Raw genomic sequence first — 26,992 nt, 5'->3', positions numbered from 1 at the left:
CAAATTTGCCATTTCATCTTGCATAATAATCCTTCCTTCTGAGTTTAATTTACCTCCTAAAATAAACCCTTTTAATTTTTTCCCTTGAAGATTTTTCAATAGTAAGTTTCCTTAGTTTTGTATGAAAATATATTTAATTTTCTTTTCTTATTTTTAGGTGGGTATACAGTTTTAGTTTAACAATATTCTCTTCAGCACTATGAAGATAATCCAATGTCATCTGATGCCTATTTTTACTTTTCAGAAGGCCATTTCAGGCTAATTATTCTTCCATTGTGGGTAATTGGTCTTTGCTTTTTTAGTAGCTTTTAAGAATCTATTTTTGGAAATCTACAATTTCACTACCATGTGTCTAGGTGTGGAATCATTTTGTTTTTCTTTCCCTCAACTAGTTTTACTTCCTGAAGTTTGGAGTCTTTCATAAATTCTGATAAACTTTTAATCATTATCTCTAAACATATTTTCTCTATTCTTCCTATTATCACTCTTATTAGATGCACATTAGACTTCCTTAGTTTACTCTTATTTTTCCTAATCTCTGTTTTATTTATTTATTTATTTACTTCCAAGGTTCTCTGATTTTAATTTATTTTATTTTCTAACATCTTTATTGAAGTATAATTGCTTTACATTGTTGTGTTAGTTTCTGCTGTATAACAAAGTGAATCAGCTATATGTATACATATATCCCCATATCCCCTCCCTCTTGTGTCTCCCTCCCACCCTCCCTGTCCCACCCCTCTAGGTGGTCACAAAGCACCGAGCTGATTTCCCTGTACTATGTGGCTGCTTCCCACTAGCTATCTGTTTTACATTTGGTAGTGTATGTACGTCAATGCCACTCTCTCACTTCATCCCAGCTTACCCTTCCCCCTCCCCGTGTCCTCAAGTCCATTCTCTACATCTGCATCTTTATTCCTGTCCTGCCCCTAGGTTCTTCAGAACCCTTTTTCTTTTTTTTTTTTTTAGATTCCATATAAATGTGTTAGCATATGGTATTTTTCTCTTTCTGACTTACTTCACTCTGTATGACAGACTCTAGGTCCATCCACCTCACTACAAATAACTCAATTTCATTGCTTTTTATGGCTAATATTCCATTGTATATATGTGCCACATCTTCTTTATCCATTCACCTGTCGATGGACACTTAGGTTGCTTCTGTGTCCTGGCTATTGTAAGTAGTGCTGTAATGAACATTGTGATACATGACTCTTTTTGAATTATCTAACCTCTGTTTCATAATTTTCATGTCTTTGTCTCTGTGCTGCACTTTGGGTAATCTCCCGACATCAATATTTCTATTTATTCATTTTCTCTTCATCTGCATCTAAACTTCCATGTAACACTTATTATATTAATTACAATTACTATAGTTTTCAGTTCTAAAGTTATTTAAATTATCTCAACATGCTACTATTTTCCCCACATTGTGTTATTATTTTCTTTGAACTTCAATTACTTCAACTATCATTTTAGGCATATTTGTTTTATAACTTTTTTTTTTTTTTTTAATAAATTTATTTATTTATTTTTGGCTGCATTGGGTCTTCATTGCTGCATGTGGTCTTCTCATTGTGGTGGCTTCTCTTGTTGCAGAGCACGGGCTCTAGGCACATGGGCCTCAGTAGCTGTGGCACACGGGCTCAGTAGCTGTGGCTCGCAGGCTCCAGAGCGCAGGCCCAGCAGTTGTGGCGCACGGGCCTAGTTGCTCCGCGGCACGTGGGATCTTCCCGGACCAGGGATCGAACCCGTGTCCCCTGCATTGGCAGGCAGACTCTCAACCACTGTGCCACCAGGGAAGCCCTGTTTTATAACTTTTTAAAAACATTTTCTTAGTATCTGGAGTTCTCCAATTGTAATTTTTCCTTTTTTCCCCCCTAAAATCATGCTTTTGGTGGACTGTAATTTGAGTTATTTTTAAATTTGGGTAATATGATTTATAACATGTATCCTGTAGGGCATTGTTTGTGAGAGTTTTTCCTAAAACAGTTTGTATTTTCTCTGACAGAACCTGAATGAATCGCAACCTTGAGACCAAGTTTTGTATTATTTTTTTCAGTTTGATATTGTTTGAACCATACAAGTAGAATAAATGTGGACCACACACAAATGGAAAAAACAGAATTGGAGTTTACATTTTTAGAGAACACTTTGATATTTTTTTACCTCAAGTCAGTGTGAATCAAACTTCATTGTCTTTTCCCTGTGCCAATAGTGGAATGTGTCTTGGTCACCCTTTATAGGAGAGTATGGTTTTTTTTTCCAAAGCCCTTGCTTTATGCTGATGACTTCTAAGTCTCTGCCTCATACAGACCCTCAGCCACTTTCCCTGCCCAAGAGTAGGAATTAAACAGAGCTCTTGGGGAATCAGGAAAAATAAATCTTCTCAGGACATCTGTAATATAAGTTTGAATGTTTATGCCTGTAACTTTTAGTCTGTTTCCTTCATGTGAGTTTTTCCTCTTTCTTTCTTGCAAAGGAGAATGCTGTTACACATTAAAAATAATTCTTATTAGCTTTTAACCCAGAAATTTTAGACATTTGTAGTGAGAAAGATTTTAGATAATTTATTCCACTACCTTGCTAAAACAAGACGTCAAGAGGGTGTTTTCTATAACACAAATGAGTGTGTCACCCTCTTGCCCAAAATCTTCAGTGATATTACAGTGTTAGTCCCATAAAATTCAACATCCTTAAAATGATGTTGTATTAGGAACACCTACCTTTCAAGTCTAACCCTTTGCTAAGGTCTCCTTTACACTCAGAAGTCGTGGAAAATGCAGAAGTAGAGCTGTTAGCCCTGAAGCACTGTCCAACCAAGACCAGACACCCTTTTTTGAATCTTGATGCCTTCCCTTAAATCACTCATTTTAATTTTCTTAGAAACTGATATTTTTTCCTTGCTTTTAAGATAATTCTTCAAACACCTTATTTATTGTCTACAGTTTCTCCTTCCAAACCATCTTAAAACACTTTTTCTTCTAAGTCTATATTCACTACTTTTTATTCTTCTGGAAAACTCTGTGAATTAAGCTGAAAATACTTGGATTAATTCCTAACATTTTCTCCCTCTATTATATCCATCCTTATACCATCTAAATAAATTGATTAAATTTTCTGTTTTACTATTATTTTTTTATCTTATTTTGCTTTTATTTTAACTAAGCACTCTGTTAACACTTTTGCAACTGGGAATACTTAATTAGGTCTTTAAATTCTTCAGACTTACCTCTCCTTTCACGAGCTTCTTTCCATCATTACTAATGATCCCTCAAACTTCTCTGACATCTTGGAAAGGAACTAGCTCCCATATACTTGATCATTCTTATTATTCCATTTATTTCTATTTTAATAGGAATTTACTCATACTCTATACACAGCTGCCAAATTACTCACTTTGGGGGTGATTCTTTTTGTCTAATACCATAGAATCACCAGAAGAAGACATAAAAGTGATTTTTATTTGCACCTTTTTAAAAACGTTTCCTGAGGTATTTCTACCCCTTTTGATTAAATACTCAAAAACTGTTAGCATATGCATTTAAATAAGTGATTCTGTATCTCCATTTCTATATGCCAATTAAATATTTGGTTTTAGAGATAAGTTTTAGTTAAAATTTTCATTTACTTACATGTTTTCTATGAACACTGAAATCCCTTTCCAATATTATCCTTCATGTTATGTGCAAAGTATCGGCATAAATTTAAATGGTTTTATCTTTTACATTCCTTTGGGGATTTTTTAAGATTGTTATACATTTCATTTTTAAACCTTTCCAAAGTCTTATATATGACCTCATGCATTCCAACATACTCAGAATGTTTCAAAAATTTACCTTATATGTATTAACATAAATATCATTCTTGTATGGCTCTCATCCACTGTTAACTGATGCAAAATCCCCCAATCTCAGCCCTAAGACTTGCAATAAATGTTTCTCTAATATCTAAAACAAGCCAAATTTTTTATGCTAAAGTATACCTAACTTCAGTTTTTCAGAATGTACTATAAGTAAAACCCTTTTTTCCTATATAGTCTTCATTTTTTTTTCATTTTAAACTGCTATCTCAATATTTGTGTGATTTCAATTATTTCACCAATTCTTTCGTAAATTACATACTTCTATCCCTTTTCCTCACATCAGGTCTGGTTGATTACATTTTTTCACCTCTTCCCCTCCTTCTTTTGGTGTTTGTTTAGAAACACTGGTCCCATTTTCTCCATGAGTTTTGGAGCTCCACTTAATCTTTTATATTCTTAAGCAAAGCCTTGTTTTTCGTGTGTTCTCTTTCTCCTTTCTCCTGTGACAGCCAACTTCTCCATGCTGTTTCTCGTTTGGTCCCTTGTTCTTTTCCTAGTTTTCCTCCCATCCCTCATCCCAATCCTAGCACCATCTCTTTGTAAAACCATTGCTTTTACAGTCAGAGAATTTCATAGAATTTCTTTGAACTGAGATTACAAACTCAATTGTTCCCCTTCTTGTTTCTTTAGTTTAGCATCTCTTTTAATAGAGTATGCCTCATGAGCAATTTGCATATAGTACCCATTTTCACCTCAAAGTTTACAGAAGGACTCAATTCTAATGTTTCCAGAGAAAAAATTTTAATGTGAAAAATTTCTTAGTCCCACCAGCCTAACTAAACAGATTTCACTTCTGAGCATCTCTTTACAACTTTGACTCAATATTTCACATTACATTAATCATAGTGATCACTTAATTAAGGAGTACGCTTTTATTTCCTTATGTTACTGTGGAAATTTTTTAACTGTGTGGCATGTTATTTATTTACCATGAGAGTCTATCCATTTGTTATACATTAATTTACTTATTATGTCTCTTAATGATAACTGTTTACATTTATTAAGTAATTACAATGCATAAACATTGTTCTATGTGTTCCATATTTATTAACTCATTTATTGTTCATGACAAACCTATAAGTGTTATCATTATCCCCATTTTAAACATACTGATTTTCCATCTGACTTGTCTTTTCTCCGTTATTCCCTATACCTCTGTTTCCTGTATCCCTAATGAACCAATTGCCTAAGCCTAATTTGGGTGTCCTCTTAGACCCTTCATTTCCCGCTGCCACCATATTCAATCATGTAGCACTGCCATTTCCACCTCTGAAATAGTTCATGTCTGCCCAAACATTTCAATCGCCACTACCACTATGCTGGAGTAGACCACCATACTTGAGCATATAAAGGGTACACAATGCATTCCAGCCAGAAGATACAGCCCTCTTATCTACTCAACCCTCACATCTCAGCTCAAGAGTTATGTCTTTAATGAAGCTTTCTCTGCCTCCTCTGGACATATTAATGGAGCATTTCTCTATGCTCCCATCAGAGTAACTACTGCTCTTCTCATAAACACAAAGATGCATTTTTTTCAGTGAATCTATGGTTTCCCAAGGCGTATGTCAGAAGACCTATTAGACTATTGCACAAGTCTACGAATACGCCTATCATACTAGATGTTGACTGTCTTTCTTTCTGGAGCCAATTTACACAAGGAAACAGGATTTAAATCTCAGAAATTGCAGCACAGTAGTGGCAAGGATAATAACCAACAGCTAAGCCATTTTGAAGTGTGTATTAAAGGCAGCCAAACAGGAGTACTCACTCCATAGACCAGTGACTGTCCACACAACAGTCTGGCAGTACCTATGGTTAAACTGCATGTCTCAGCAAAATGTCAAATGTATTCATGCCTTCAGCAACTGAATCTATCAGGAAGCATTAAAAACAGTAAATTTTAAAATGTGAATAAATAAATACAAAAGTAAATGTTTGTTAAATACAGGTATGTAAGGTGCTCAAGAGGTAAATTAATAAAGTGGAATAGATTCCTAAAATGTGAGCTATCTTATCATAATAAAATGTATTATTTTTAATCTTATTTCTTCACATCCACAACACTGCTCCTGGTAACACATTATAGACACATTATTTCTTAAATCTTCTAATAGAATGTCTTTGACTGTCTCAAGTCCCAATCATAATCTTCTCTAACCATAAATGAGAAAATTCTGAGAGTAATGTAAGCTCATTCCCTCTCGCCTCAGGTATCTCTCAAGCTTATTACTGTCCTTTAAAGTCCAATATGTCTGTTCTTGGCATTGTAAGCTCACAATAGCATCTTTAGGAACCAGATCATACCTGGATAAAATTCACAGACCATTTAGCCTGCAAAGTGGAATTATCTCTTTAAGTAGTTTTGGTTTTTCGTCTCTTATGCAATCACCAAATAAAGTTGGTCCTTCTGGTGACCTGAAACACAGCATGGGATCCCTAACGCTTGATATTTGAATAAACTCAAATATATCCCTTTGACTTATCTTCCCACCTGAATGAGGAATCCTACAACATAATATCCTGTTGGAAAAGTGCTTTTCCCTGTGAAAGAAAATTAAATCTTCTCCTCACAAATTCTACTGTTATTAATTTTTTCTCTTCTTTTGTCTTCCTATGGTTGTTAATGAGACATTAAATCATAAAAAAAACCTTTTTCTTAATTATTTTCCCACTTGTTTTCTTAGTCTCTTCTTTATCCAATCCTATTGTAAAGGCTCTCCCTTTCCTTCTCTCCTCCTCCTCCTGCCCTTCGATCCCCTCCTTTTCTTCCTCATTCTTCCACTTTTCTTCCTTATTCTAGTTCCTATTTGCTGCTGATGCCTTGAACTTCAAATGGCTCCTATGAATGAATCTAGGCTCAGCACATCTGAAGTGTTGTACTTAGAAACTGTCTTTCTCTTACATGTTCTTCATTGTTCTTCTCTCCCTCTCCTGCTCTTCCCTTACCTGTGCGCTGGAAGTAACTGCCTGTATCCTGCTGAAGCTGAGTCTACTCCCTACAGTATTTTACACACAGCATGAATGCTGATGCAGTGCAGCATCCATCACTCATTGGTGATGCTTACCACAGAGCAGTCACATACATAAAATCTCTTGTCCCAGAGCTCAGGATCAAATCCAATCTCTGCATATTGTTAGCAGTGTGAGCTTCCTTCCCTTATTACTGTGATCACATCTGCAGTAATAGTTTGTTTGCACATTTACTCAAATTTAATGGCCTCAAAGATTTTAAAGCCTGTGAGGACAGAAATGATATTTACTACATTGTTTGTCTGTATACACCAATACATCTTAGGGTATCATATATATATACGAAACTAAAAATTGCATTTGTATATCTAATATATACATACATTTGTTGAAAAAAATGAATGAATCTATCAAGGGTTGTGGCAAGAATCAAATGAGATTTCCGCATATAATGATAATGGTAGCTAATATTTATTGAGTCTTTGTAATGTTCCAGCACTCTATTACAAGCACTTTGTACATTATCTCATTTAGTTCTCCCAGTAACTCTATGAGGTAGATATTATGATTTCCTCTGTTGTAAAAATAAGGAAACCATGGTACGTACAAGTTAAGTCTACTGTCCAATATAACACAGACAGTGGATGACTGACTCAGAAAGCCTGACTATGGAGCTTCTACTCTTACTCTCTACACTAGACTATTTACCAACATTAGCATTTAGTGTTCTAGTGCACAAAATACTAGAAAAATAATACTTTCAGAATTATCCTTATCACAAATAAATCAGACAAGTCAGAGTTTATGAATACGTAGGTATATGTATCATACATCATATATATAATGCAAGGATAGAGATATGGATATAGATGAATAATCATTTCAAAATATTTTAGGAGATAATGACTAATAGTAGATATATCTATGTATAATATAGATCTACTATTATTTTCCATATGAGCAAACAAAGACTAAAGAGAGAAAATAATATGTCTAAGGTCAGGTAACTTGCTAATGGCAGAAAGAGATGTCCAACTTACAAGTATTTTGTTGTTATTTTCTCACTATCAATGAGTCATCACTACTAATGAAGATTTATGTATGTGTGTATACACGTGTGTATGTATACATATACATTCATTGAATTTGAACTAAATATAAGTTGTTTCTACTATAACTCAATGAATGGCCTGAAGAAGTATCATCAAACAGGAATTTTAAAGATAATTTATTGGCTGTTGGTTTTAGAACACATTTATTACACTTCAGTTTAAATAATTTATTACACAACTTGAATATATATCCATGTTGTTTGTCCATTATTTCAGAAGCAATAGGGAAATACTATTGATTTACCACTATATATATGAAAAATATTTAAGTGAATTTTTTCTTTGTTGACTATAGGCACTTGTATCTGCATAATTACAGCTACATATGAACATCTTTTACAAAGTATATAATACAGGACACCGTAACTCCCAAATGGCATTTAAACTCTTGATATTAAAACCCTCTAAGGACTTCCCTGGTGGTCCAGTGGTTAAGAATCTGCCTGACAACGCAGGGGACACGGGTGCGATCCCTGGTCCAGGAAGATCTGACAGGCCGCGGAGCAACTAAGCCCGTGCGCCACAACTACTGAGCCTGCGCTCTAGAGCCTGCGAGCCACAACTACTGAGCCCACGTGTCACAACTACTGAAGCCCGTGTGCTCTAGGGCCCACATGCTGCAACTACTGAGCCCACGTGCTGCAACTACTGAAGCCTGCACACCCAGAGCCTGTGCTCCGCAATAAGTCACCGCAGTGAGAAGCCCACGCACCTCAAAGAACAGTAGCCCCCACTTGCTGCAACTAGAGAAAGCCCACACACAGCAAGACCCAGTGCAGCCAAAAATAAATAAATAAATAAAAATGAATAAGTAAATAAAACCCTCTAAAATGTATTTTGCTTTACACACTAGAGACAAATTGCATGTGATGTCACCTTGCCCCAGGAGACAACATTGTTTTTTCCTATTTTGTCTTTAAAATGTTTCTTCCCTTTCTGGTTGTGAGTGGAGAATTTTAAAATTGTTTCTAATTTTTTTGTTTGTGCTTGAGAGTTAGAAGTATATTTTCTAAAGCAATAATGTTTAACTTTGAGGCAGAGTAACTTTGAGAGCCCTGAATAATTCACTTTGACACTCCTGGCTCTCCGAAAAGTGCCTAAGGCAGGAAGAGGTACCATATTGTCTAACAGAGTATACTGCATTGTTTTCTTTGTCATAACTGGAGATGAATGTCTGGAATATTAAGGAAGAAGCACACAACAAAAATTTTGCAAATTAGTAATTTTTTCCTGAGATCTCAATGAAACGTGACATAAAAATATCTGGGCACTATACAAAAATATGATTGTCTCTGTCTTGTTACGAGTCACTCGATTTTTATTTTATTTTATTTCTCAGAACCCCATTTCTAAGACTTAATTATATGTATTTACACTGAGCAGGCGGTTAGGAAGTGCCATCTACCGATCACTTTACTTTCTAAGTTGGAGCCTCTATAATGCCCTTTCATACATCAAACTATAATTAAAACAAATGAGAAACAAAGCCAAGTATTACTTTAATGGCTTGAACATTTATGGTTAGTACAGTCGACATTTTTCTTTTTGTTTTCAGAAGCTCAAATATTATAAATAGAATCCTGCAGCAAGCCTTATGTTTCAACTGTATAACAGAGGCCTGGACTCAGGAATTTTAACAATTTCACTTCAAAGGAAAGCAGACTAGTCAGTAGCGCAATTTTTGTTCTTTTGAAACAATCAATAATAGACTTGCCAGATTACAAAATGTGCACATATGAGTAGTGTATCAACATTGTTACATAAAAGGTTACTGCATTAATAAGTAAGATGACCTTGCCACCTTTTAGTTGCAGTCTTAGAGAGCAAACTTGTTTTAATTAGCAGTCAGCAAGCAGACTGTATCTTCACTGAAGGAGCATTGAAGAATCACTGCCTATTAACAACCCAGCGGTAAGTAAGCCAGCACAAATACTTATAACCAAATAGTGTGCATTTCAGGAGTGGAGAGGATTAGCTATTGGGCACACAACACAGTGGAGGAAATTGCTTTATTCCCAGTACTGCTGGGTACCAGGAGGCAATCACTGTGCCTCCAGCCCATTAACAGCATTCAGAGTGTTGCTTCCCATAGAAGGGGTTATTGGCTAACCACTGGGTGACCAATTAAATGCTATGAATAAGTCCCAAACCCAGCAGCATGGGGCCTGTTTGTGGCACAGTGGTATCATTACTAAAGTGAAAAACTTGATGAGAAAGGAACATATTTAATTATAGAACTATACAAATGGCTAATTAGGACCATAAAGTGAAATGAATGACTTTCCAGTGGATTTTTGAATGTTACTGATAACTGCTCAGCTTCTTGGGAGACCATGAAAGTGATCTACAGCTAGAGCTTGCATGTCACGGTAATGGATGGATCTTCATTAGAGGAAGCTTTTTTGACCTGGTTGCTCAGGTAGCATGGGTTCTAAAGACAAACCTTGATTCCTTTCACTGCAAGGGTTCCTTCTCTCTAACCCCCTGGTCTCTCATGAGTTCCGCTTGCTTTCACAATAATTCTTATGGGTTTAAATGCAGAAACATTATCTGCAGTAGTCACTCCGTATCAGTTGGAAAACTGAATTGCAAAAGGGTGTCACTAGTTTCTGGAAAACACTGATCCATGCTTAGTTTAGTTTTTAAACTCTTGGATTAATCCGAAATCTGCTGTCATACTTAGCTAATCTAGGCATCTCAGTTGCTAAAAACTTACGGGCTTTTAAATTGAAGAAGTACAATTAAGGGTTGGGTCTAACTAGTGTCAAAGTTCACATTTTTTTTTGAATTTTTAAATTTTATCTATTTATTTTTTATACAGCAGGTTCTTATTAGTTACCTATTTTATACATATTAATGTATATAAAAGTTCACATTTTTAAAAAGGGAACATTGGAAATTGATTGGCAACCATGAAAACAGAAATAAATATGATTGATTTCAAGCTATCAGCTGTCAGAGCAAGTATTTGTTTTTGAGTGTGTTTTTATGTTTTATGCTAATTTGGTAAGTACATGTTTAATGAAACAAATTTTTTTTTCATTTATGAAACATTTAGTAAGCACCTCTTCTGTGTATACTAACTATACACAGAAGAGTTATACTAAATAACTACACTAACAGTATGTAGAAACATAGCCTTTATTTACAGAGTAAGAAATACTGGATACCAACCAGCACAGAATTATACACTTCTAGTCACGTAAGTATAGAAAACACTTACTGCCAGTCACTTAATGTTAAATGCCTGACTTTTTTATTTTACAGTTTAATTTCACCTTTATTAAAAAATATGATTGTTGCTCTTTAAAAAAGTAAAGAATTGAAGCAATATGTAAGGTAAAAAGTAAAATATTATCACCCCAATCTTTTTCTCCAAAGTGCCTTAGTCATTATTACATTGTTAAGCGTTTAGTAACCACCTTCCTGGTAATAAGGGTTTAATGGAAAATACTGGGACTAGATGAGTTTATAACCAACCTGGCTAGGATTTTAAATGAGGACTTTTATACTTGTAAATACATTATATATTCCTAGATTATTTCATTAAATAGTAAAGGAAGGATCAAGATACATATATACCAATTCTGTGTCTGAGAATGCTGGAAACTTGGAAGTTTGACCGGCTCTACCTTCACTGATCATAAATATACTTGTTCTGAACCTGCCAACTAATTGCTTAATCAGAATTAATATAAATATTATTTCAATTTTAACCTAATCACTGAAATGAGCTGGAGAGTTCTAAAGCTGCTAGGGACCTCAGAAGATCATCTGATGTGAACCTACCTTTGCTGGCAGGCTACGCTTTACCATCCAAGGAAGTTATGGCTCTTTACATTAAAAATATCCCCAGGCATACAGAGTCCATGATCTTTTCTTCCAGGCCCACTTCCATCTTGATCACACCTGTAGCCAAAAATAGATTCCATCTCTTAACTCTAGTCTCTTTTGCTAATACTTAAGCTTGTTTGTCTACATCTGCCCTTGGATTGATTAGAGATCTCTGAAAACATTCCTCACCTGTTAAAATAAGGCATAACTATAAGCACTTACTGAAAATTCTTTAAACTTTTCTGGCTCTCTGGAAGTTATATATTTCAAATGATCACTATTTTTTTGCTTTTTCCCTCATTATCTCTTCCTTTTAAACTGCAGATTTCAAAACATAAAGAATGTAAAAATGTTACATACAAATTAGCTATGCCCTGATATTTACTATTATTCTTAAAAGCATATTGCTTTATAATTGCATGTCAGATATTTTGCATGGTACATTTATCTAAACAGTATCTCTCCATTTTATTCAGGGACTCTTTTGGTTGTTCCTGTTTCTGAATATATTAAATTTATCCCTATTGGATTTACCTCTATACCATTACTGATTAGGTCATTTTTAATTTATCTCTTTCAGATAATGTAACCATACCAAATTTCTTCAAATTCAACTTTAAAATAGTGTTTTCAACTTTATTACCTAAGGCACAAATAAAAGTATTAAAAACATATCATTACTTTTGTTAAAGCTTCACTTATAGTTGCAAGATAATAGGGGGAAAAAACTAAGTGTCAACCAAATATAGCTGTGTTTCCATAAGGTATTTTTTTATTTCCTAAAGAAACTTAGGTTGGATTACAAAGGCTTTGATGAATCATGTATATTGTTCTGAATGTATTCTTGAGGAGTGACGAAGAAGGAATTATCCTACATAACAAACAACAAATCTTCCCAAATTTCATATCATAGGCCGCTACCCTCAGTATTTCCTGTCTCTTTCCCTTGATAAAACCCTAGTCTTGGACAATTCTCCCATTTCACTTTCCTTTCTCTTTCTAATTCTACTCTCTCACCTGTCCCAGCTACCCCCTCACCATATACCCAGATAGCCATAGAAAGATTCAAAAGTCATCAAACAAAATTATCAGAGAAAAACAGAGACGGGGAAAGCTTTTGGATATTTATGCTTAATATTTTTGACTCTGCCGCATTAAAGTAAATAATAAAAGTAAATTATAGTGTATGCATTTGAAGGACTATTATCCAACCATAAAGGTAATAATTATAATATGAAGACTATAGAACCATACAGATAAATATTTATGGAGTAATGTCAACTGAAAAAAATGGCAGACTTCAGATCAGAAATTTTGCCAAGAAAAATACTGTAAAATAAATGAATACATACAGTGTTAGGTTAAAAAATGTCCATGACAGGTGAATAAATAAACAAATTGACTTACAGCCATCCCCTGTAGTATTGCTCAGCAATACATAAGAACATACATACCTTCATACATATAGGACATATGGGGAAAATAAAGTAAAATGACAAATAAAGTAAAACCAGAAGTTTGATTAATACACAAAATTTATAGGTAAGCTTCAAAAATTTTTCAGCAGGCAGTGTAAAACTGGAAATATGATCAGTTCCACAACTCAGTATATGCATTAGACATAAAAAATTAGTTTCTTAAGAGAACTGCTAATCTGAACATTGGGACAAGAGAAAAACTTTGTCTTTGGGTCATCTGTGATACTCTGTTATAAATCCAAGGACATCCTCAACAGCTACATTTCTTAAATACAAGGACACTTTTTATATGAAAAATTTTTAAAGATTCCTCAATATATGCCAAAGCACAATTCAGAAAAGAGTAATAAAAGTGGTGGGAAAGGATGTGGTGGCATTTGATGAATGGAGAGAGATAAAAACGAGGTCCATATATGCAGCAGATGGCTAATACAGTTTAATATAAGCCACATTTTAATGCTTCTAGAGGAACAATTAAATTTTATACTCCCTGGGCAATCAACTAGATTTGATGGGTATAAGAAAACAGAATCAGTTATAGATAATAGCTATTCTATATTGTCTATATTATTCTATATTGAGTTAGGTTAGATTAACATCCTCTTTTGAAAACAGTCTGATTTAATGATATCTTATCCCTAGCCAACTGAATAACTAACTTTAAGCAGTTATACATCTATAACTGCTATAACTACATAAATATTTATTTATTTATTTATAAAATAATCTGGGGTCTTATTTTTGCATGACAAAAATATGAGAGTATGTTAGTTTGAGAGAAGTACTTGCCATTGACAAGTAAATGCCAAGGCAGGATCAGATGTGCATGAGGTATAATGGAAGAAATACCCCTTAGGGATAAAATGATGGAAGCCAGGGGAGTCATGGAGAGGCTTCAGAATGACATAGATCTAACATGGGTGCAGAGGAGATAAGGTATGAGGATTAGGTAGGAAGAGTTTTAGACTAAAGCACAGTACAAGACAGTTTTGGCCAGGCCAATGGAGAATCCTAGAACCAAAGTCACCAGTTGAAGGGGTCCCATATCTTAGATAAATAGGCTTGCATTAGTATTCACACTGTGCTCAGACACTGAAGGGCCATAAATCAGTTATGTTCCCTGCAGTAGGATATATGAGTGGGACATTTTCATGGCCACTACAGGAGGTTTGTGATGAAATGTGGAAAAATCATATTTCCTGTGGTTTAGTAACCACAAATGATACATGTGTTCAGTATGAATTAACACTAACCATGTGTGGTAAAATCAACTTCTCTTCAGAGAAATTTAAAGTGTTTCCAGATTGGTACTCTCTTGAGAATCTAGAAGAAAACCTTAACCTTCTGTGGAGTGATATAATTTTATTCCAGTTCCTATTAAATCTTAGGGGAAAAAATGAGAAACACAGTAAAAATCACAAAGCACACAAGTGAGCAAGGAACTATGAGTGTAAGTCAGTAGAAACAACAATCAGTAGAAAAAAAAATATGTAAAGAAAATTAAGATATTATAATTGTCAGAAAATAGGATATAAAATAACTGCATTTAATATACTTAAAATATACAAAAAAATGATTGACAATATGTACAAGTTACAAGAGACTATTAGAAATATAAAAGAAGGTTTGAAAAAAAGAAGTAAATGGTACTTCTAAAACTGGAGAAAAATTTAAAAACTCAATTGATAGACTACAGTTGGAGTCAACAAACTATGGTCCATGGGCCAGCTGCCTGTTCTGGTAAATAAATTTTATTGGAATGCAGTCAGGCCAACTTGTTTATGTATTGCCTCTAGTTGCTTTCATGCTCCAATGGAAGAATAAAATGATTGCCACAGAAACCATATCACCCAAAAGCCCAGACGATTTATAACCTGGCCCTTGAAGAAAAAGTTTGCTGACTCCTGAATTAAACACAATTAAACTCATCTAAAGAAAGAATTAGCTAATTGGAAGAGAGAGTAAAAGAAACTACCCAGCATGCAACACAAAGAGATGGAATATATATTAAAGGGAAGGTAAGAGACAGAGATGATGAAAAAAGAAACATCAGATACTTAAGTAAAATTTCAATGAGAAAAAAGAAAGAACAGGGAAGAGGCTCTATTCAAAGAGAAAGGGGCTATTTTTTTTTTTTTTAGAATTGTTAAAAGAAAACAATCTTTAGCTCTAAGATGTCCAAGAAATCACAAGAAAACACATTACAGATGACCAAGGAAAAAATTTCAAGCCAGCCGAAGAGAAATGAGTGATCAACTACAAAGGAATAGCAATTCGACAGATGACAGATATCTCAGTAACAATAATTAAAACCAGAAGACAATGGAATAATAGCTTCCATGTGATAAGAGAAAATATTTATAAATATAGAATTCTATACAAAGAAAAATAATCTTCCAGTAAGGACAAAATAAACACTAAAGAATATACTTCAGTCCAGGAATTGGATGCCTGACAGAAAAGAATATTAAAAAAAGACTTTGGTTAATATAGGGTAAATCTAAACAAACACTGACTCCAATGAAAAAAAATAAGAATAAGAATAATGTTTAATATATATTAGGAGTTAAAAATCAGGATAAAACTCTACTTGAAATACACTTGTAATAAGAGCATATAATAGTATTTAATATGACAGGCAGGAATAGGTATTAAAGTATTCTAAGATCTTTGGTTTTCAATAAAAGGATAGAGACATTGTTTAACTTTAGGTTTTGTTTATTTGAGTATATATGTAAAAAATAAACAAGCCATAAATTAATGGCATGTACTTACTTCCAGATAAGTAGGAAAAAATGAAATGAAAAAATAAAGCCAAGACTTGGTGGAAAAAATAGAAAAAAAAGAACATAATTAGTTGAAAGCATGTAATACGATAGGAGCAATCAGTCCAATTATCCATTAAATGTAAATGGACTAAATTCTTCAGTTAAAAAACAGATTTTTAGATTGAAATTTTAAAAAATATCTTAGCATATACTGTGTATGCTACTGACACAAAATTAATGAAGAGGAAAATTTGAAATTCAAAGGACTAAAAAAGATATAGGAAATATCCATCCAAAAGAAAGCTATTATAGTTCTTCAGATGTCACTAGAAAAAAGTACAATTTCAGGTAAAAAAAATAAAAGGCAATGCATGAAGATAAAGATTACAAATCAACAGGATAATGTGGCAATTATGAACTTTTAATTATCTAACAGCATAACTCCAAAATATATAACAAAATTTTAACATAACACTAAAGCTAAACTGACAAAGCCACAGTCCTTGTGAAAATTTTAAGCATGTATCTCTAAGTAAACCACAGGGCAAGTTAACCAAAACTCCATAATATGATTTGAAGCAAAAAATTTAAAAGCCAATATGCACATAAGTACTACACTTATCAGTTGGAGAATAAACATTATCTCCAAGGGCATTTGCAAAAATTAACCATGTGCTAGGACTTAAAGCTATCATTAACAAATTTCAGAGGAAATTTTGTTTCTAAATTTCAAACTAGGTTCTGACCAGAGGGCAATTTCGATTTATTCATAAACAAAAAGTTTTCCATCTGTTTGTATCATCTTTAATTTCTTTCATCAGTGTCTTATACTTTTCTGCATACAGGTCTTTTCTCTCCTTAGGCAGGTTTATTCCTAGGTATTTTATTCTTTTTGTTGCAATGGTAAATGGGAGTGTTTCCTTACTTTCTCTTTCAGATTTTTCACCATTAGTGTATAGGAATGCAAGAGATTTCTGTGCATTAATTTTGTATCCCGCTACTTAACCAAATTCATTGATTAGCTCTAGTAGTTTTCTGGTAGCATCTTTAGGATTCTCTATGTATAGTATCATGTCATCTGCAAACAGTGACAGCTTTACTTCTTTTCCGATTTGGATTCCTTTTATTTACTTTTCTTCTCTGATGGCTGTGGCTAAAACCTCCACAACAATATTGAATAATAGTGGTGAGAGTGGACAACCTTGTCTTGTTCCTGATCTTAGAGGAAATGGTTTCAGTTTTTCACCACTGAGAACAATGTTGGCTGTGGGTTTGTCACATATGGCCTTTATTATGTTGAGGTAAGTTCCCTCTATGCCTACTTTCTGGAGGGTTTTTATCATAAATGGGTGTTGAATTTTGTTGAAAGCATTTTCTGCATCTATTGAGATGATCATATGGTTTTTCTCCTTCAATTTGTTAATATGGTGTATCACATTGATTGATTTGCGTATATTGAAGAATCCTTGCATTCCTGGGATAAACCCCACTTGATCATGGTGTATGACCTATTAATGTGCTGTTGGATTCTGTTTGCTAGCATTTTGTTGAGGATTTTTGCGTCTATGTTCATCAGTGATACTGGCCTGTAGTTTTCTTCTTTTGTGGCATCTTTGTCTGGTTTTGGTATCATGGTGATGGTGGCCTCATAGAATGAGTTTGGGACTGTTCCTCCCCCTGCTGTATTTTGGAAGAGTTTGAGAAGGATAGGTGTTAGCTCTTCTCTAAATGTTTGATAGAATTTGCCTGTGAAGCCATCTGGTCCTGGGCTTCTGTTTGTTGGAAGATTTTTAATCACAGTCTCAATTTCAGTGCTTGTGATTGCTATGTTTATACTTTCTATTTCTTCCTGGTTCAGTCTCGGAAGGTTGTGGTTTTCTAAGAATTTGTCACTGATGAAAGAAATTAAATATGATACAAACATATGGAGAGGTATACTATGTTCTTGGATTGGAAACATCAACGTTGTGAAAATGACTATACTACCCAAAGCAATCTACAGATTCAATGCAATCCTTATCAAACTACCAATGGCATTTTTTACAGTACTAGAACAAAAAATTTCACAATTTTTATGGAAACACAAAAGATCCCGAATAGCCAAAGCAATCTTGAGAAAGAAAAATGGAGCTGGAGGAATCAGGCTCCCTGACTTCAGACTATACTACAAAGCTATAATAATCAAGACAGTATGGTACTGGCACAAAAAACAGAAATAATAGATCAATGGAACAGGATAGAAAGCCAAGAGATAAACCCACACACCTATGGTCACCTTATTTTTGATAAAGGAGGCAAGAATATACAATGGAGAAAAGTCAGCCTCTTCAATAAGTGGTGCTGGGAAAACTGAACAGCTACATGTAAAAGAATGAAATTAGAACCCTCCCTAACACCATACACAAAAATAAACTCAAAATGGATTAAAGACCTTAATGTAAGGCCAGACACTATAAAACTCTTAGAGGAAAACATAGGCAGAACACTCTATGACATAAATCACAGCAAGATCCTTTTTGACCCACCTCCTAGAGAAATGGAAATAAAAACAAAAATAAACAAATGGGACCTAATGAAACTTAAAAGCTTTTGCACAGCAAAGGAAACCCTAATAAACAAGATGAAAAGACAACCCTCAGAATGGGAGAAAATACTTGCAAATGAGGCAACTGACAAAGGATTAATCTCTAAAATTTACAAGCAGCTCATGCAGCTCAGTATCAAAAAAACAAACTAACCCCAAAATGGGCAGAAGACCTAAACAGACATTTCTCCAAAGAAGATATACAGATTGCCAACAAACACATGAAAGGATGCTCAACATCAGTAATCATTAGAGAAATGCAAATCAAAATGATAATGAAGTATCACCTCACACCAGTCAGAATGGCCACCATCAAAAAATCTACAAACAATAAATTCTGGAGAGGGTGTGGAGAAAAGGGAACACTCTTGCACTGTTGGTGGGACTGTAAACTGATACAGCCACTATGGAGAACAGTATGGAGGTTCCTTAAAACACTAACAATAGAACTACCAAATGACCCAGCAATCCCACTACTGGGCATATACCCTGAGAAAACTATATTTCAAAAAGAGTCATGTACCACAGTGTTCATTGCAGCTCCATTTACAATATCCAGGACATGGAAGCAACCTTAGTGTCCATCAACAGATGAATGGATAAAGAAGATGTGACACATATATACAATGGAATATTACTCAGCCATAAAAAGAAACAAAATTGAGTTATTTGTCGTGAGATAGATGGACCTAGAGTCTGTCATACAGAGTGAAGTAAGTCAGAAAGAGAAAAACAAATACCGTATGCTAATACATATATATGGAATCTAAAAAAAAAAAAGGTTCTGAAGAACCTAGGGGCAGGACAGGAACAAAGACCCAGACGCAGAGAATGGACTTTACAGACGCAGACATGGAGAATGGACTTGAGGACACGGGAGGGGGAAGGGTAAGCTGGGACAAAGTGAGAGACTGGCATGGACATATATACACTACCAAATGTAAAATAGATAGCTAGTGGGAAGTGGCCACACAGCACAGGGAGATCAGTTCAGTGCTTTATGACCACCTAGAGGGGTGGGATAGGGAGGGTGGGAGGGAGACGCAAGAGGGAGGAGATATGTGGATATATATATATGTATAGGTGATTCACTTTGTTATAAAGCAGAAACTAACACACCAATGTAAAGCAATTATACTCCAATAAAGATGTTAAAAAAAAAAAGCTTGGAAAACATAATCTATTTGGAAATTTACAAAACATACTTCCAAACAACTCAAAGGTTAAAGGGAAAATTATCATGAAAAATTGTAAATATATAAAATTGAAAAAAAGTGAAAATAGTTTATATCAATACTTATATGATGAAGTTTATGGGAAATTGTATAGGGAATTTTATGCTTTCTACTATATACTCAAATGCTTATAGTAGAAAAGGCCAACTCAAAGTTGATATAAGTGTTAGCAAAGGCAAGTTATACTTTGAGCCTTCTCGCATGTAAGTACATATGAATTCTTGGTAGGCTAAACCAAAGGATAAATAGGTGGGATAAAATTCATTTTTACCTATCCAAGATACTCCCATTCTAGGGACTGATATAGTAAGAAGAGGACTAACTGTAATAGCATTTCTTACGTTGATTTTACCATATAAATATACAAATGACCTATTCAACATAAACCACAACCAAGCTTTGTTAATAAATAATTTTGGTAAGCAATTTACCTACGTTTAGAACCATCCTGAGCAAGATGGTAGCCACTAACCACATGCAGCTATTTAGATTCAACTTTAAATTAGTTAAAGTAAAATTCAATTTCAAATATGGTTTCTTAGCCTTACTAGCCACCTGCGACTAAGTTTTAATTTAATTTGATTTTAATTAATTTAAACTTAAATTTAAATAGCTTCATGTGGCTAGTGGCTACTGTACTGAACAGCACAGATATAGAACATTTCCACCATCACTGAAAGTTCTACTGTACAGTACTGGTCTAGAACAGAAGTCAGGAAATTTTTTCTGTACAGAATTAGAAAGTAAACATATTTGGCTTGCAGGCCTTTTGGTCTTTGTCACAACTGTCCAATTCTGCCTTTGTAACACAAAAGCAGCTGTAGACAATACAAAAATGAATGAGTGTGACTGTGTTAAAATAAATTTTATTTCCAAAAATAGGCAGCCAGCTCACAGACTGTAGTTTGCTAACCTCTGGTATTAGGAGAATATCACAGAGGAAAACAATCTTCCTCAGCTCCCAGTAGTCAGGGTAAGGATCTAGTCTTGTCTAATGTGGTGGAAAAAAATTGAGTTCCCAATTTTTGTTACTCAGATGATATATACCACTGGATATTGAGAAAAACAACATAAGCTGTTCTACTAAAAAAAAAAGAAAAAAGAAAGAAGAAGTGGATCCATTTAAGAAGAAATAAGAATCTCAAGAAAAAGGACTAGAAAAACTCTAAACCACCTCATTAATTTCCTTCATGTTGGCATATTCTCTTTTCTCCAAATCTGAATCAAACCCCATTGCATCATCACAGGAATCTTAATTATAGCCCTCTATCAGCTTCTTGTAACCTACATGCTTTTCAAACAAACCTATGTCTTCTCTATTTAATGATAGTACAGTAATATATTTGGCTAATGTTAGCCTGAAAATGTTTAGATTTACCTTTGCTATACAGTGATGGAAGAAGAAAGGTGGACAAGGTAAGATAAAAATAATGTTATCCTCTAGAAAAAGTCTATGTACAGGTAGAGATTAACAGTGAGGTAGGTCCCTGAGCTGCACTGAAGAGTTACTCCGGTACAGTGGAACTGTTAGAAGATAATAAAACCTTGTGAGGCATAGATGGGTAGAGCCTGTGAGTGAGAGTCCAGTGGGACAGAAGACATGTAAAGTGTAACTGTCTTTAAGGCTCTCCAGCCTTTTGTCCTTTGGATCCTAAATATCTGTTGTTTTTTCAGACGTAGATGAGAAAGCTTATTCTGATCTTCCGTGCTCTAGACATTCTTAATTATTTAATCTGCCCCCACTCCAAACACCTGAAATCTTACTCTGAGTCCTAAGCGTTCTCTCTTTTGAGAGTTCTGTTTTATTTTCCTTAACTTGTATTGGCTCCCATTACCCCTTGTTTAATTTAGCAAGAAGAGCTCAGTTCTCTTTCTCTGAAAATTAATAATGGAGTGATTAACTCTGCCTTGATTATTGTTACTTGTTTAAACTATAGGTTCCCCTGGTCCTCTCTAGTTACTTCTACTTACTGGTAATGATTCTCTACTTGAATTCCATGGGCCAGTGTAATTTCACAAGCAAACATAGCAATACTCCCTATTTCATGTAATGAATTTCTCATCAAAGCCCAGGTTCTAAGCTAAGCCAATAATGATGCTTCATGGTAAAACAACAAATAGGACACTAGACAATAATAAATTTGCTAATAGCTGTTTCCTAGTTATGGCCCTAGATCCTTTTATTTTTTTCTTTTACTACAAACAGCAAGAGCTGCACGAAATATTTTGGCTGTATTTTCACTAAAAATATTATTCAATAGTGAAAAAATGTATCAAAATTTTTATCTGTGAGTAATAAAACTGAGTTTTTTCTTTTCTTTCATGTACTTTTTACATTTCTCTACTTAGAGCATGTAACTTTTATCACTGGGAAAAAGTAAAATAGTCTTAACTTTTTTAAAAAAAATGGTCAAAATTCAAAGGTTGACTTTTCAAACAATATTTGTATATTGATATAATTAGTTGTTTTAATATCACCTTTAAAAAAAAGTGTGTTCCACCACAAGAAAAGGGCCTATTTTTAGAAGAATGGTGGAAGTTGAGATGCATCTCTGAACCTGTAAAATCTCATTCTATTTTCAGTTTTTTAACCGTGGTACAAATGTAGAAAAAATTGAAACAATTCTTTAGGAATGTATAAATATGTATTTATATATAATACATTATTAAATGTGTATATATGTACATTTATGAAATACAAAGAATGCATTATATAAAATATATTTCTAAATTTATTAATTTCTCTTTAGGGATATACATACAAATGACTATATGTGTATATATATGAATATATATATATATTCCTAAAGAAAAATAATGTTTCCTACATCCTGTTTTGAAAAGCCACAAATTTACAGAATAGTTTTTCAGTAGCAAGTTGCTCTAGAATGGCATTTCTTAATTCAGTACTTTGTAGCCCACATGTATTACTTTGAAACTCTCTCCATCTTATCAGAAGCCCTTGCAACAGAAGTGGTTTCCTAAACACACTTCTAAGTGCTTACTTAAGTGTATCTACATGTGGTAAAGCAGGAAAAAATTGTAAAAAGCAGAAGACTTCTTCCCTCATAGAGTGTTATCTTATGCTTATCAGCAGCTAATCCAAAATTTCAACTTTCCCTTAAAATGCTACCAATACAAAAACAACAGGAATATTTTTCAGTTCCTAAAAGTGTGGTCCATACCTTTTTACTTTCAGTATATTACCATTTGTTTCACAAAGCAAAATATATATTCTTGAGAGCCAATAAAGGCAAACTCTATTAATTTTTAATGGATACAGTGGTATTAGATAAAGCCCACAGAAAATTATTCACATAAAGACAGATGTATTAATTAAAGTAGGAAGAAAAGTTAGATTTTATAAATCTGTAAATACTGTGCTATGTGCTATGAATTTTTCAATAGATTAATGGGGTTTCGAGACATCCCTAGTGATCCAGTGGTAAAGAATCCGCCTTCCAATGCAGGGGACGTGGGTTTGATCCCTGGTCGGGGAACTAAGATCCTACATGTCGTGGGGCAAGTAAGCCCGCATGCCACACTACTGTGCTTGCACGCCTCAAAGAGAGAGCCCACGTGCCGCAAACTACAGAGCCCATGTGCCCTGCATCCCGCGCACCTCAACTGCAGAAGAGAACACCCTCATGCTGCAACTAGAGAGAAGCCCGAGCGCCACAACAAAGAGACCCTGTGCCGCAACGAAAGATCCCGCATGCCTCAATGAAAGATCCCGCATGCCTCAATGACCCGATGCAGCCAAAAAAAAAGAAAAAAATAGAGAAAAAAAGGTGTTAAAAAAAATGGGGTTTCATTTTCACTGGCTCAAAATTGACAACACTGAATCCATAATTCTCTCATCAATGGAGAGACGATACTGAGTGCCCTCTGCATTCTTAAGATAACTAGAACCACTTAGGTTTGAAAGGTCTTAAATACTCCCCTTGATAAATGCACTTTTCTCAAACTTGAGGAGGCGGTAGAAGCAGGATTAAGATATGAGCAGGAGAAATAGGAGATATAGCTCAGGGGACAGATGTCCCTGGAGGGCTAGATTTTAATATGGGGAATAATCCGCAAGAGAAAGGAAGGAGATGTGAAAAAGCAATAATGCCTTTGTTACTCTGATACTAACCAAACATTATGGTTCCCTCCACGCCCTTGTTTATCTAAGCCATTCTGCCTGTTTGTTTGACTCACTTTTTAGGCTTTAGCCTGTGACCCTCCCCTTCCCCATGCTTCATTATTTTAAAGTAATTTTATAAGTGTTTTTATGTTATCAGATGTTATGGGATGAACTGTGTCCCCATAAAATTCATATGTTGAAGTCCTAACCCCCACTATCTCAGAATATAACTGTGTTTGAAGATAAGGTCTTTAAAGGTCTTATTTTAAGTTAAAATGAGGTCATTAGGGTGAGCTCTTCCCCAATATGACCAGTGTTCTCATAAAAAGAGGAAATCTGGACACAGCCATGTACAGAAAAATGATATGTGAAAACTCAGGGAGAAGATGGCCATCTACATGCCAAGGAACAGATCTTTCCGTCATAGCCCTCAAAAGGAACTAGCCTTGCCAACACTTTGTCTCAGACTTCCAGTCTCCAGAACTGTAAGAAAAAAAATTTTTGTTGTTTAAGTCACACAGTCTGTAGCACTTTGTTAAGGGAGCCCTAGCAAACTGAAGTTTTCTGAATTGATTAAAATTTACATGCCATAAGTTGCATGTCCAAGAGGATACACCTAACAGAATGCCTTGATTTCTGGAAGTGTTGGGGTTAAGTTGGGAGTATGAATGCAATGAGTAGTTTGGGGCAGAAGGCAGGATTTTGCCCCCAGATGGACAAATGCTATATGGCACCTGCTATGTGAACATGAGAGGTAAAAGCTGTCCAGGGGATAAGAAAAATAAACCAGAATGTTCACCATATGTTTCGATTACAAATCAAGGGAAAGTGTCTTCTGTGAGACCCAAAAGAAGCAAATCTTAGAGACAGAGGTGCCACCTCTTCCTATTATAGGATAATATTGAAATGCACTTATTCTCAATTTAAATAAAGTTAGCTCTTGGAAAATGGGTAGTAATTCAAAATAAATTTAAACCTAAATGAATTGTCTTTTAAAAATGAGGAAAAGAAGGCCAACCTGCATTCTAGTAAGCTGAAAAAAATGGTTGTTCTGTCTTTGTTGTATTACATTTAAAATCAAAGTGAAAGTCTATAGAAAATGGAGCAAAATATTTATTCATTAAATAAATCAAAAAGGTCACTGACAGTGTTCAAAGGAGTCAAATATTGGATTATAACCATTAATTATCCCTTTCTTCATCTTTAGCATTATAAAAATATTGACCTAAGAAGTTTTTCTTACATTCTTACTGGCATTGTTGTGTATTGTTCTGACTATAATTTATAGAAGGTGACACATAGGACAATATTGGTAATCTTTTTGCTATTTTCAAAGGCAAGGAGGGTTTCTAGATTCAGTATATGAAAACAAAGGCTACCTGCTTATATTTGCATTTCAGATAAACTATGTATAAGTATGTCCCGTGAAATATTTTGGACATATTTAGGAAAGAATTATGCCTTGTTTTAACTGATTCAGGTTTAATTTGGCACCCCATACTTTATCTTGCAACCTTATGTATAACTTCCATTTTCACTTGTAAGGCAATCAATCGCCTTTCACTAGTTCCTCATCAGAAACCTCCCTATATAAGTTAGCTGAAGTTTTCTAGTTTTACCTAAAATCTTTAAAAACACTCAAGAAACAAGTGAATTAACAGAGTTTTACCTTACATCACCTGAATATTAAGTAGTATGTTACATGACAACCAATTGGTTGTTATCAGTAGTAAACCCTGAATATTTTGATGGGCACTTTAAACAATGTTGTCTGAAATTAATTCATGTGATGTTTCTAAAGGTGTCAATGTTTCATGAATGTTTCATTCCAAAACCATGTCAACTAGCCACGCAAAAATATGTATGTAAAGCATGTAAAAAATTAGACACAGTTTTATATTTTATAATCACAGGCTTTAGGATTCCATAAGGAAGTTAACATTTATGTTGTCAAACTTCTTACTTATTATAAATCTGTCAGTCTCCAAATTAGCTATTTCTTTTATCCCAAACATGGATCTCCCCATTGCAGGGGGAGAAATTTATCCTAACCCAGAATAGATTTATATCATACATTTCTGTTCTCAATCTGGTGAGGACAGAATTCTGCTTATGAATTTTTATTTATTTCTTTTTATTATTTTGTATTTTCCAATTTTTCTACAGTAAGCATGCATGGAAGTTACAGTTGGAAAAAGTAGCTTTCTTAATTTCTTAATTTCAATAAATTTCTTCCATATACCAAGTCATAATCTAGTTTTATGTAACATCTCATTACTGGTTTAATTTGTGGCCTCAGAAACAAACAGGCAAATAGATGATGACCCTTTCTAAATAAGTGAAAATGTTTGTAACTTTCTCTTTATCTTCTCAGAGTTTTCATTATTCTTTCTGTCGGGATTTCCACATTTCAACCATTCTGGATACTCAGGTTTCTGTTAAAACATGATGCCCAGAACTGAACGTTGTATATTCACTATGCTCCAAGTAAAGAAAAACAGCAAAGAACCCTCCCTTTCTCTATCAATAACACAATTTAGCACAGCTTACCTTTAATCCCTACACTCTTTTATGAAGAATGACAGTTTAGTTGTGAAATTTAACTCAGGAGGTTATACAGCCAGGCCTTCATATCCATGGATGCTGAACCTGCCGATGTGGAGGGGCGACTGTACTAAGCCATTTTATATAAGGGACTGGAGAATCTGCAGATTTCAGTATTCGCGGGGAGGCGGGGTTGGGTGGGGGCAATCCCCCTGGCAGTTCCCCTGGAACCAATCCCCCTGGCAATCCCCCCATAGATATTGAGGTATGACTAAATATAAAATGATTTTTATTTCAGTCTTTGTCATCAACTCTGCTTTGTGACTACCTCTTTTCTATTCCTTAACAGTGTCAAGCCAGGAACCCTAATTCTGTGGCCAGCTCCAACTATTAAAATGAGTAGTACATCCAGATTAAAAACTTCTAATCTCATATCAGTTTCAAAGTTCTGTTTAGCTCTTCAAGTATGCTGA

This window comes from Balaenoptera physalus (assembly GCF_965194825.1).
Source record: "Balaenoptera physalus genome assembly, chromosome: 7".
Taxonomy (NCBI): domain Eukaryota; kingdom Metazoa; phylum Chordata; class Mammalia; order Artiodactyla; family Balaenopteridae; genus Balaenoptera; species Balaenoptera physalus.
The sequence above is the reverse complement of the archived record's forward strand: the minus strand, read 5'-3'. Positions refer to the sequence as shown.